The 13,618-nt window shown below is 49.3% G+C and overlaps 1 protein-coding gene across 6 annotated transcripts in view; it reads left to right on the forward strand.

The window, feature by feature from the left end:
• The window catches only part of LOC144110610 (rho family-interacting cell polarization regulator 2-like), a 128,089-nt gene that overhangs the window by 63,730 nt on the left and 50,741 nt on the right, over positions 1-13,618 (forward strand). The window contains exon 1 of one of the 6 annotated variants that reach the window (XM_077643634.1): positions 8,873-8,988. The exons of 4 other annotated variants lie outside the window; for them this stretch is intronic. The gene's annotated coding sequence lies outside the window, so the exon portion shown is untranslated. Of the gene's footprint in view, positions 1-8,872; positions 8,989-13,618 lie in introns of those variants that run through there. One more of the 6 variants, XM_077643636.1, reaches the window with a different exon arrangement.

Consider the following 13,618-nt stretch of genomic DNA (forward strand, 5'->3'; position numbering starts at 1 on the left):
AGGGCGCTGCCAGCTGCGACTGTCAGTTGATGCCCCTCTATCTCCGCGTGAAACCCCACGGGCGATGGATAAAAACCGGGTCATCTGTAGCAGCACCCATCGCTTCCACCTTCGTCAGAGGCGGAAAGACGAAGCGCCAATGCATAGCTCAGGTCCGTGCTCGCGGTACAAGTTTTAGACTGGACACAAACGAAGGAAAGGCGGTATAGACAAGTGTTTGTGTCACGTCTGCCCTTGTGGCGCTGTTGGCAATATTACGCGATCGCGTAAGGAGCTCGTTCTGCTGTGAACCCGGCGTCGTCCGTCGTCCGGCGTTAGTCGGGAAAAGGTCCCAGAATTCCTGAAATCAGGATATAGGAAAAGAACGGACGGCATTGTGGTTCGAATCCATGCAGGCCCTCTGCGTGACCGGCGGGCGCGCAATGCATAGACCACTAATTGTTTTTTTTTTCTTTCAAGAAAAGCATGAATACGCCGAATACGCCTGTGTTTTCTTTCAAGAAACACAGGCGTATTCGTGTTTCGATACACCTTTATGGGAAAAACGTTAGAGATCACTGCGGCTACCCGCATTGGAGGAATGCGAAAGCATTGACGCCTCCTCGACACTCGTCGCCTCTTTGCCCTTCTTTGAGTCCACTGACGATTGCTTCTAATTTACTAATTAGTTTGACAATCAAACTTTTTGTTCGATTAATTATCACTCATTGAACACATTTCAATCCATTTCAAACTTTATTTTCACTTTTTTTGCCTATTTTCCCACTATTTTGCCGTCCATGGCTGCTTTCCCGTTCACTCACTATACCGACGTCCGCGCTATTTCGACTTTTTTACATTATTGGCTCTAATTAATTAACTAATCATCCTATTGACATCAACATTTTTTTGCGCATCATCTTCGCATTGTCCTCTATCTATTGCAACCATTCGTTTGACGCTATGTCTTCTGAGAATGTCGCAATCGCTGCGGACACGTTTTGGTGATACGACCCGGTCGACATGGCCTAGAAATGCTTTCGCATTAATAAAAGGGAGTAAGCGATCTAGCACACTCTTATATAGAAGGGCGTGCTCTAAGGACAACTTTTACTCCCTCTTTACACCTTTCTCTTCTCTCGCTTTCCAGCGAGAGTGAACGAACGTGCAGGAACGCCACCCCGTATTCCTTCCCGCTATAACGCTCCGTGCCGTCGCGTGCGCCACGCATCCCGCCCGTCGAAGGCGTCGTCGTCGGTGCGTTTGACGTGCGCTGGCGCCGCCGGCGGCGCATAGCGGTGCGCCTTTCGTTCCCGGCATGCCCTGCGGCGCGCGGGAGTCCGTGCGTGCGTGCGCGTTGTGCGCATCGGCGTGCGGGTGAGAACCCGCTTGCGACGGCGCAAAGTGGATGATCGATGCTTCCGCGAGGTGCGCTGAATCGGGCGCCGTGCGAAGGAACGAGCACGAACCTGAGTTGAAGGAACCCGCTGCTGTTGCTGCTGTGCACACAATAGGGGTCGCACCGCCTTCAGCATCCGTGGAATGCGCTGAATGGGGCTTTAGGAGAGAAAAAAAAAGCAAAATCACATGAATAAGTGACGCCTGGTTGCAGCTACTGCCACTGCCGCTGCTGTCGTCTTTTTTTTTCGGGGTGGGGCTCTTCTTTCGTCGGAGTTGTATTTTCAGTGTTGAATATATCGCCTTCGGGCGAGGTGCTTCCTGTATACCCCCCGTTTAGGGCGTGGACGCTGAATTCAGGTGCGTCCCTTCCGTGGGAGGTTTCTGCCCCTTTTGAGAGATGCATGTCTTTGTGTGTGTACTGTGATCGGTACACCTGGCGCGCTAAGGGGAGTCCGTGGTTGTGCGCACGGCTCGTCGTGTCGCCGCGTTTTTCCTCTGTTTTGCTTTGTTTGCGTTGCCCGGGAACGACTTGTAAACACGTGTACGCGCCCATTGGGGCCGTGCCTTGAGACGCATGCTCGTTGCGAACTCGTCGACGATGGACGTCACCGAGCGGAGACGCAGTCGAACCTCGTTCTGGCCCTTAGACGTCTAATAACGAAGTAACGGATATAACTAAAGAAACTTCATTCCGCGTAAAAATTAACTCGTGTGTGTGTGTGTGTGTGTGTGTGTGTGTGTGTGTGTGTGTGTGTGTGTGTGTGTGTGTGTGTGTGTGTGTGTGTGTGTGTGTGTGTGTGTGTGTGTGTGTGTGTGTGTGTCCATACAAAAACGTCCTATGGGCGTCTGTGGAAAAGGCTATGTCCGTCTATGGCCTTTTATGAACGTCTATAAGCACCTACAGAGGTGCTTATTGCCAGCTATTGAAAAATCTATGCCACTAAAGCTATAGCTTTGGAACCATACAACTGTCTTAAGCTCTCTATAGAAAAATATATCGTCCTGTATAGACAGCTATAGAAAGAAATAGGAAAGGTCTATAGCTATTTGGGGCAAAATTCTATAGCCGGCCATAGGACATTATTGTATGGGACATGCGTGTGTGTGTGTGTGTGTGTGTGTGTGTGTGTGTGTGTGTGTGTGTGCGTGTGCGCGCGTGCGCGCGTGCGGCGGTAGCATTCGATCGGTGCATGCTCAGTAATTTACGCTTTAATGTGCGCGGTCCTTCTCATCTGTGGATAAGCTGTGGTGAAGTTCCTCTGACACATACTATACATGTGTCGTACCAGTGCTTTTGTTGCGGCACTGGGCACCGCCTGGCTCGAAAGCGCAGTTCTGAGCCACCAGTTGACACTGGCTTGGCTCTGAACTCTTCAGACAGCGTCTAGGACCTTCAAAACAACTGCTTCCTTTGCACACGCGTGATTAATACGGAAGGAAACAGCTAAGTCGCAGGGGTTACTACGAGTGCAAACATGTTTTTTTTTACTTTAGTAATACTGTTGCGTCCCATTCAGCTCCGTATATATGTTCTGCTTCAGGTCCGGCGCAAAGCCGAAAATGATTTGGCTCTTCGACGCCTACAGTGGGTTGTTCCCTTTTAATCTTGGCGCGACTGTACACGTGCATTGAGATGCTATATTATGCGGTCTGCGAACCTGCGAAGCTCTGCTTTAGGGTGTCGTAGCGCACACCCGTTTTATTGCGCTCAACTTTGTCTCCAAGATCCCCTCCCATCACGCTGTCGCCCCGTGAACCGTCGCGTATATTAATACGCGCTGCATATCAGATACACTATGCCTGCATGACCTGACACCAGTCCCTGTTGACTCAGCTGCTGATATTAGGAACGTGCTTGAGACACTCGACTCAGGTCCCGCTTCGAATAAGCTACGCAATATCGACGGCTCTATACTCTCTGCAAGCGCTCTTGATGTCAGTCAACGCGCGGTGTTATTGCTACCGGTCCTTTATTTATTGTTATTCCACGCGTATGTTTGTTTGCTTAAAGGAAAACGCATGAAAGACGGCCACAGAGCGCTCCTCTGAGAGTCTGCTGCGCGTGGATTACAATATCGCGAGATCGTTTGTTTTCTCAAAGAGAAGCGCGTGGAAACGAGACTTAGTAAAAAAAAGGCTCTTCCGACTGTTTGCGTAACGGTGTTGGATTACTTCAGTGTAACCGTTCTATTCTTCCAGTATAACGGCGTTGAATTACTCCAATGTATGCATTTGATTTACTCCACTCTATTGTTGAATTACTCCAATGCGTGGTATTGAATTGGATGTATCGCTGCTGAATTATATTCGATGAAAGTGTTGCTGAATTATTTTATGATAATAGTGTCGGAATGTTACCGACTATAGGTAATATCGGCTATCCAAACGTAACGGCATGTAATTACTAAATGTAATTTGTAATCCCTGCAGTATAAAGGTTTCTAATTACTCCAATATAAATGTTTTAATTACCCTAATATAAAAGGTTTTTACTCAGTCCAGTACAATGGTGTGCGATTACGGCATTGTTACGGCGCTGATTTGTCCAGTGTAAGTGTCTTGAATTATCCAGTAGAAAGGTTTTGATTGTCCGGTTTACGGTCTTGTATTGTCCAGTGTAGCAGTTTTTAAATTGCCCAATGTAGCGGTCTTGAATTGTCCAGTGTAGCGGTTTTTAATTGCCCAATGTAGCGGTTTTGATTTGTCCGGTGTAGCGGTCTTGAATTGTCCGGCGTAACTGTCCTGAATTGTCCGGCGTAACTGTCCTGAATTGTCCGGCGTAACTGTCCTGAATTGTCCGGCGTAACTGTCCTGAATTGTCCGGCGTAACTGTCCTGAATTACTCCATTTTAACGGTGTTGAATTACTCCATTTTAACGGTGTTGAATTACTCCATTTTAACAGTGTTGAATTACTCCATTTTAACAGTGTTCAATTACTCCATTTTAACGGTGTTCAATTACTCCATTTTAACGGCGTTGAATTACTCCATTTTAACGGTGTTGAATTACTCCATTTTAACGGTGTTGAATTACTCCATTTTAACGGTGTTGAATTACTCCGTTTTAACGGTGTTTAATTACTCCATTTTAATGGTGTTGCAATACTCTGGTAAGACGCTGTTAAGTTCTCCAGTGCAACGGTGTTCGGTTACTTCAGCGCGCACTTGGATCGCTGCTCGGCGTTGGCTCACTCTGTAGAACCCGCCAGCCCTCGCGGAGAGTGAAAATCCAGGCGCCCGTTCGTCGCGTTATCGTGCCGCCACACGCGCTTAGCTGCGAAGACCCGGGCTTCGGCTTCTCGTAACCAGGCACGTAGGCCCACCATATCGCTGCGTCCATTGTGCTGGCTGTGCCGTCCTTGCCCCGCGGCCCGCTTTCCACGAAGTGGGGAAGGGACAAAGACAATGGCCCGCGATGTTGTTACTTCCTCTTTCTGTTCGTTTCGCCGCTATATGGGTGGCCAAAGTGTTTTCTTTTAATCTGCCTGCCCTCTTCTGTGGTTGCGGCTTTGCTCCTCCTTTCTTCTCTCTCTTTTAGTCGCATACCTCTTTCTCTTTTCTTTTCTCTCCCTTCTTTCATTGTCTTCCATCCTTTATTTTTTCTCTTTTCTTGCTTTCAGTTGTTCTTTTCCACCCACCCTTCCGTTACTTTTCTATTTCTTCCTTAATTTCTTTGTCTATTCATTTATTTACTTATTTGAAAAAAGTTAGGCTGCTCGGTGCCTGTCGATTGGACGGGCATTATGTAGCCATCGCGCTCTTATAAAAGACTAGGAACACACAGGGCGAAATGCTAGATTGGCTTCACTGTGAGGATCATGCGTGCCGCATGGCATGACATGGCCCTCAAAATGCTAGATTGGCTTCACTGTGAGGATCATGCGTGCCGCATGGCATGACATGGCCCTCAAAATGCTAGATTGGCTTCACTGTGAGGGTCATGCATGCCGCATGGCATGGCCCTCAAAATGCTAGATTGGCTTCACTGTGAGAATAATGCATGCCGCATGGCATGACCCTCAAAATGCTAGATTGGCTTCACTGTGAGATTAATGCATGCCGCATGGCATGGCCCTCAAAATGCTAGATTGGCTTCACTGTGAGATTAATGCATGCCGCATGGCATGGCCCTCAAAATGCTACATTGGCTTCACTGTGAGGGTCATGCATGCCGCATGGCATGGCCCTCAAAATGCTAGTTTGGCTTCACTGTGAGATTAATGCATGCCGCATGGCATGGCCCTCAAAATGCTAGATTGGCTTCACTGTGAGATTAATGCATGCCGCATGGCATGGCCCTCAAAATGCTAGATTGGCTTCACTGTGAGGGCCATGCATGCCGCATGGCATGGCCCTCAAAATGCTAGTTTGGCTTCACTGTGAGATTAATGCATGCCGCATGGCATGGCCCTCAAAATGCTAGATTGGCTTCACTGTGAGATTAATGCATGCCGCATGGCATGGCCCTCGAAATGCTAGATTGGCTTCACTGTGAGATTAATGCATGCCGCATGGCATGGCCCTCAAAATGCTAGATTGGCTTCACTGTGAGGGCCATGCATGCCGGCATGGCATGGCCCGCACAGTGGCACGTGCGCTCCAAACGCGAATAAACCAACCCGTATGGGTGTAAAAAGGGAGTAAGCTGACTTATAGCTTTTTGCTTCAGTGAGATAGCTCCGCTGTACCAGCGTCTATCGCTTCACTGCCTACACCAGCTCCTTCCAGTGAGAGCGTCGTTCACGGCACGCCTCTTGTACGTGCCGGCGGAATACCGTCGACGTTGCTGCGCCCGCTGGGCGAAACGCTCTCTCTCTCCCACCAACGCGGGTCGTGCGTGCGCGTGAGAGGGTGCGCGGGAGCCTCGTTTGGGTGTTTGCATAGGCCGTCTCGCGGAAAGTGGGCCTAACGAGACGGTAGATGCCTTATCTCTGCTCTTTGTGTTGTGCGGAACGTGCTTCGTATTATACTGCGTGTGCAGAGAAAGGGAATTGCACACAGGTGGTGGATCTCGTGCGTGGTCACGCAAGCTGCAGTGGGGGCCCCTGGTGGGGGCACTCCACTCTTGAAAGTGCTCCGAATGATTTGAGTGTGTTGCCCCGTGATGAGGTTAAGGTTTGGGCGGTTAGGACGGGTACACAAATAAGCGCTAGGCCCTTCCTTTTTGCTTAATGGAGACATCATTTCACTCGTGAATGAAGTTAGTCTCTCTCGTGAGAAGGGTGCAACGCCCGGCTCTATTCGTGTTCAGGGGAGGGGAGAGTGAGTTTCAGGGAATAGTAGTGAGCGAGGGAGGCGTGTAATGAGACATGGACAGCCATTCAGCGAGGTTTAGCTCTTTTTTTTGTACTTCGTTGATTGGCAAGTGATGGGAACCGGAAGTGGGCACGCACACCACAGCGGCGGTATTTGACTCGGCGATTTGGCCTCGCGAGTGGGCCCTTGAAAATACCGCGCTATTATCTGCATGCGTGCGCCGCGCGTGCCTGTGTGTTTTAAAAAAAGCTCGCGGAGACAAATTGGGCGATTTCCGCTATGCATGGCTCGGCCAGGTTCTGTCCTTGATGCACGCACCGTCTCGGTGTCGTGCTCAGTGGGTCACGTGACTGGCCTCGGTGGGTGGGTCCGTGACGGCCCGAGGTGTGGGAAACGCTGGTGTGGGGACTTTCTGAGATTGTGCGACTAGATTTCTCACGGTATAGGATGCGGGACGGACACTGCTTGGGAGGTGGTAAGGGCTAGGAGATCGCGGTATGGGGATTGCGCGGAATATTTAGGCAAAGACATTATCCTTGCTTTCGAATACTTTTGTTAGTCTGTCAGCTGGGCGCCACACTTTATGCGGGGTGTCATTTCATTCAGTGCGTATTTTTTTAAGGAAAATACTACTTAATTGCTACACAGCATCGGTTTGGAGGTTAGGTTATTTGTCCAACCGGGTACCTTGTTCGAATACTGTACTGATAAATACTTATCATTAAATGTATAAATGAATTGTAGAATACTAGTTAGCCAACATGTTCTAATCACTTGTCTTATTGCGATTAGTTTATTGCGTTAGAGCGAATCAAACCCTGTAGATTTACGGATTGCAGTCCCTTGGGGGCTGCTCGCGTCATCTACTCGTAATTAGATCTATTGGCCACCATGGTATAGCTAACTACTTCATTCGAGTACACAGTTGGTCACAATTTTGTTATTGATTTCTGTGGGCATGAAATTTTTCTTACCCGCCGCGGTGACCCAGTGGTTAAGGCGCTCGGCTATACTGATCCGGAGTTCCCGGGTTCGAACCCGACCGCGGCGGTCGCGTTTCTATGGAAGCGAAACGCTGAAGACGCCCGTGTGCTGTGCGATTTCAGTGCACGTTAAAGATCGCCAGGTGGTCGAAATTATTCCGGAGCCCTCCACTACGGCACCTCTTTCTCTCTTGCTTCTTTTATTCCATGTTCCCTTCGCTCACCGTGCATTTGAGGTGTCTGCCTAGAAGTGAGAGTTGCTGTGCTATTTCCTATTAAAAAAACTAATAAAAAATTGAGTTTCAACGCCGTTAAACGGAGTATGACGTGCGAAAGCACTTGGCTTCGAGTTAGCTTGACTACTGTTTAAAACATTTTCCTAACTTTTCCTTCGAATTCGCTTGATTCTTGCCTAGACATTGCCTTACATTGTCCTCCAAGACAATTTCTGTTAAACTTTCGTCGTAACTTTAACTTAGTCACCCTGTATCAGTCATTTCATCTAAAAAGTCAAAGGTGGAGGCTTCAGAGACCCGTCGGCTTTTCAGGATTGCTAGTGAAGTAGTACTTTAGAACTGAAAAAAAAAATTGCCGAATTTTTGCCACGTTTTGTGGTTGCCAGGGCGGGCAACTTTCGCATGCGCTTGATCGCTCTTTTTTTCGCGAGCCTTTTTAAAATGTTCGGTTCCGAACCTGCATACACCAAACACCTGCTCCTTGTAAGGCACGTCATGCGTATGCTGTCGTTCTTAGAGGTCCCCTTGTTTTCGTCCTAATCGCTTACCGCTCACATTTTTTCTTGTCTTATCACTATCTAGGTCAACCAAGCGCACAAAGAATAAGGGGCGGCGTCGCTTGAGCAGACGACGACGTGATGGATTTGTCCCTCTCACTCACGCGCATTCTCTGGTTTCCATGACCTTTCTATGAGCACTCTTCGCGTTGAATCCCCCCCCCCCCCTTCCACTGCCCGCGAAACGCGTGCTATCGACGCGGGTAGCTGTATGGCTGTGTCTATACCTACGTGTGCTATCCTCTCCGATACGTGAGCGCGGCGCGACGAGCGGCAACTTGACGCCGCGGCGACATCTCGGCTGTCCCTTCCCTCACCTCCTTTCCACCGGTCTGGCGTACATGGAAGGCTGCCAAAGGGATGGGCCTTCGGCGAAAAAAAAAAGGTAAAAATATGGCGCGCACGGTAATTTGGCGTTCGCGCACTTTTGTTGCGCGACGCCGGAGCGCCGTCTGGCAGATTTTGTTTGCGCTCAGCGCTCGGAATCCGTCGGGTCACGTGGTGGTTAAAGGCAACAATCGCCTCGTCTGGCATCGAACACCGCGCCGGACGCTGAGCGAACGAGGGCAGTTTATGTGAGTATATGAAATGCGTGGTCTTTCTCCGTCTAGGGAATACCGGGGTTTTTGTCACTTAAGAAAAGGGAGATTGGGGGAGGGGAATGAAAGCCGAACGGTTTTAAACGTCATGCCGTTTCGCTTTGACTGCGCTGGTTTACTGTTCAGTAAGAAGTGTGACGTCAGGCGACGGGATTACTGCCTTTCCTTTTCATGTCAGCTTATTGGCTCTAAGGTTGTGTCGGGTTTTATAAGTTCTGGCTGCATATTTCGGGGGATTCCGTGCCGTGCCGAGACAGGTGTATGCATAAAACTGTACAGGAACCCGGAAGGCGTGTGTTCAGCGTGGGAATTCGATGGAAAGGGCGGCTGTGCCACCCCCCCCCCCCCTCACCCGCCACCCCACCCCCCCTTTTTTTCAATACCGTTTGGCTGTAATCTGCGAGTTGTTCCAGTTACTTTTTGAAATTAATGCCTCTGAAAATGAGCGGCCGATATTTTAAAATCCCTTTCATGTTATTCTGACGGTACGGTCATGGATAAATTGCTGGGATAGCGCGGGAGCGGTTCAAAACAAATCTCGTCTTCTCATTCTTCCGATATGGGCATTAATTACTGTGGGCTACACGCCTCTCAATAATTAGCGAGCCTAACAGTAGTAGTTAAAAGTTCACTATTCAGTACTGGTTAATCAACCTACTAGTTAGCACGTCTTAGCTGCATTCTGATGTACTGCAGCGCTGAAAGTGCTTTGCCGAAAAAAGCGCTCTTCTTACTCAAAAAGCCTACATTTAAAAATTGCGCAAAGTCTAAGGTAAGTCTACTTATGACAAAGTAGACTGACACACACTTAAAAGCATAACAATGGTTTTACTGACGTTTCGACTGGGGACCATTCTTCTTCAGAGTTCTTATTCTTATTCCGTGTCCTTCAGAGACCCCCCGCGGTGGCTCAGTGGTTAGGGCGCTCGGCTACTGATCCGGAATTCCCGGGTTCGAACCCGACCGCGGCGGCTGCGTTTCGATGGAGGCGAAACAAACGCTAAGGCGCCCGTGTGCTGTGCGATGTCAGTGCACGTTAAAGATCCCCAGGTGGTCGAAATTATTCCGGAGCCCTCCACTACGACACCTCTTTCTTCTCTCACTCCCTCCTTTATCCCTTCCCTTACGGCGCGGTTCAGGTGTCCAACGATATATGAGACAGATACTGCGTCATTTCCTTGCCCAAAAAAAAACAATTATTACTATTATTAGTCCTTCAGAGTAAACTATGGACTAAGAATAAGACTCTGAACACGACTGGTCCCCAGTCGAAACGCCAGTACAAAACCACTGTTACGTTTTTACGGGTGTGTCAGTCTATTGTACAGGTATATAACTTCTGGTTCATAGTGCCTTCCTCGTACTCGTGTACTGGTAGCACTGGCGGCCAAGGCTGAGGAGAGAGCGCGGGTAGCTTTCTCCCCCAACGAAGAGAGTGCCCGTCCGCATTCCAGATGCCCTTGGATGCGTGCCGTGCCCTCGGGTTACGTAGGAACACACACACACACCTGGCCAGTGCGAGCCAGCGCGCCTTTGTCTCCAAGGCCAGCCGCTCTTCTTCCCTCCCCGCCCTCCGTCTCCGAGTAGCGCCCACTGCTGGTCCCCCTCCTTGTGCGGTGGTTGGTCGCGTGTTCGCGTGCCTACACGCCGCATCTTCCTCGCCTACACGCCCGGCTCTCGGGTGCGCTTCGCTCGAGCTTTTTGTCTCAAACGGGCTAAGCAGAGCGCGACAGCATTTGGCTCACGCACCGCCAAGTGCGCCTCGTTTGCGTGGAAAAAAAAGAAGACATCTCTTCATTTGCGTGTGTGTTTTTTTCGTTAACCCACCCCTCGTCGTTGTCGCTGCGCGTGGGGATCGCGACGCGCTTCTGTGCCCTGGTGGTGCGCCCACATTTTCTCCAAAACGAGGAGGTGTGCTGCCTGAAGGGAGAGGCGGTTCGCGTTAAAAAATCAGGGGCGCCTGAATAATACTCCTCGCGTGCGACGACCTTGTATTACGGAGCGTGCGAAGGCGTGTGTGCTTTAAAAGTTCGGCCGAACAGCAGGTGTGTGTGTGCGCGGGGAAAGGTTCGGGGGGTCTGAGAAAACGTGCCCCGAAATGTGATGATCGCGTCGTTGTGCGGTGCGTACGCCAGTTTTTTTTTTTTTTTTTCAAGCGAGAACTTCTATAGCTTCTGTTCTGCGCGAACTCGGGCGAACATGGTTCGGGGAACTCGGCTACTGATGCGGAGTTCCCGGGTTCGAACCCGACCGCGGCGGCTGCGTTTTTATGGAGGAAAAACGCTAAGGCGCCCGTGTGCTGTGCGATGTCAGTGCACGTGAAAGATCCCCAGGTGGTCGAAATTATTCCGGAGCCCTCCACTACGGCACCTCTCACTTCCTTTCTTCTTTCACTGCCTCTTTTATCCCTTCCCATACGGCGCGGTTCAGGCGTCCAACGATATGTGAGACAGATACTGCGCCATTTCCTTTCCACAAAAACCTATTATTATTATTATTAACCGTGGCGAACATGACGACGAACCAGAAGGTGAACGCGGCGCCGAAACTCAAGCGAACTTTTTGGTTGGCTGACTGCTGGCATCGAATGCCATATAGTCGGATACGAACTCAAGAACGAAGCGGATTTTTCCCCGACTAAAGAGCGCGCCTTCCAGCCAATGGCGCCGGCCGGCTCTCATGACTCTGCTAGCGTGACAATGCAGGGAGCGCCGCGAAAATGCAGGGAGGGCCCTTGCAGAAATGGTCTATAGACAGTCTAAAGACTTCTTGTAGACTGTATTTCCTTCCTCTAGAGGGTTCTTTTTGTCTGTTTATAGTCTAAAGGCTGTCCATGACAAAAGTCTACTAAAAGTGTATGGCCACAAATCTAGACTGTCTATAGGATTTGTATTGCCTATGACTGTTCTCTATGGTTTGTCTATAGAGAGTCTATAGACTTTATAGACAGAAGCCGATGGACAGTATGTAGACTCGCTAAAGAAATTTTTGTAAGGGAGGATTCTCCCCGATCATTGCCTATGACTGTTCTCTATGGTTTGTCTATAGAGAGTCTATAGACTTTATAGACAGAAGCCGATGGACAGTATGTAGACTCGCTAAAGAAATTTTTGTAAGGGAGGATTCTCCCCGATCATGGAGGGAGTAAACTATCCCCTTTCATCTGCCACACCCTGTATTTTGTCACGCCACCAGGGTCGTGAGAATCGGCCGACGCCATTGGCTGGAAGGGGGTCCTTTAGAGCTGCTTCGTCCTTGAGTTGTACTCAACTATAGTAGCCAGCCAGCCGGGTACCAATTCAAGCTCTTGCAGAACTCTAGGCAATGCCGCATAAGTGACGCAAACGAAGGAAACTTAACCGAATAAATATTAGTTGCATCACTTCCCTTTCCGGAAATCAAACCGTAGATCTAGCGATTTCTGACAATAAAATGCTGCTTGATTATGGGTCTCGCAGCCTTACTCTTTAGCTGTACACACCAGATTAAGTCAGCGAAGTATGTTTGTATCGCGTGCCGATTGTATGCGTAGTCATCATGTCACGGGACACGAAAACGTCATGATCCGGGCACTCGGTAAATAGCCTTTGCACGTAATTTTTCTCGACCGATCAGTGGATGATTGTAGGAGGTATTTTTGTGTGTGCTGTGGGACGGGGTGATATCATGAGGAGCGCAATGCAAGTATTTATTATTTTTTATTCCGTGTGTACTTCCTTGTTTGCAAGGCTATTAACTGAGTCGAATACTCTGTAATTTTGTGTAAGTGGACAGATAGCTTTATCAGCTAGCCTCATATAATATCGTTGTGCAGTTTTTTATCTCCCCAGTCAGTAGCAACATGTTTTTCTCTGCGAGAGGTGCGAACTTGTGTAGGTGATAACAATGGCGATTGCACTACGCGCTACTGGCAGAAGCATGGGTTTGTAATCGGAATGGCATATTAATCCTATTTCTTTTTTAACTCTCGTGATTTTTGTGTGTTTATATACAAGGAATTAACGTCGGGTGCATTGGACATTAGCCCGAGGGTGCTGGGGGAAACCGAACTGTGTAGTTAAGCCTAAAACTGCACTCTCTGGCGAGAGCGTATACCATTACGACTGACTTGAAACGAGATTGCGATAAGCTTGGTTAGACTCGACTATAGGGTCGCGAAGAGTTTTCGCTAACCTGCCAACTTCTATCTCTCATCATTCCTCCAGTCGTCGTGACTGACCTCTCGTTACTGCTACTAGCGGGCTGGCGTATGTGTTTAGTCGTGACTTGAGCGGCTAATTGGACGTCTGCGATAGGAAAAGCACGCTATGTAGTCTGCTTGAACCTTGCCTTATCCCAAACCTATAGGCGACGCCCGCGCGATGCGATTTGCGTTCCTGTCGTCTGTTCGCGCCGCTTTCACTTCAGTCTGCCCGACCTATAGACTCGCGCAAAAAGAATAAAATAACGTCGTAAATATTCTGCGTGCAAAATGGGCTGTTCTGCTCAAACATAGCCTATTTTGTATTATTTTTGTCTCTGCAAACGGCACCTGTAGCGCAACACAGCAGCGCCCAGAGATAAGTCAGTTCGGGCGCCGCGTAGTCCCAGGGCGTCTATTAGACGC

The sequence above is a fragment of the Amblyomma americanum genome, chromosome 11 (genome assembly GCF_052857255.1).
Source record: "Amblyomma americanum isolate KBUSLIRL-KWMA chromosome 11, ASM5285725v1, whole genome shotgun sequence".
NCBI classification, from domain to species: Eukaryota; Metazoa; Arthropoda; class Arachnida; order Ixodida; family Ixodidae; genus Amblyomma; species Amblyomma americanum.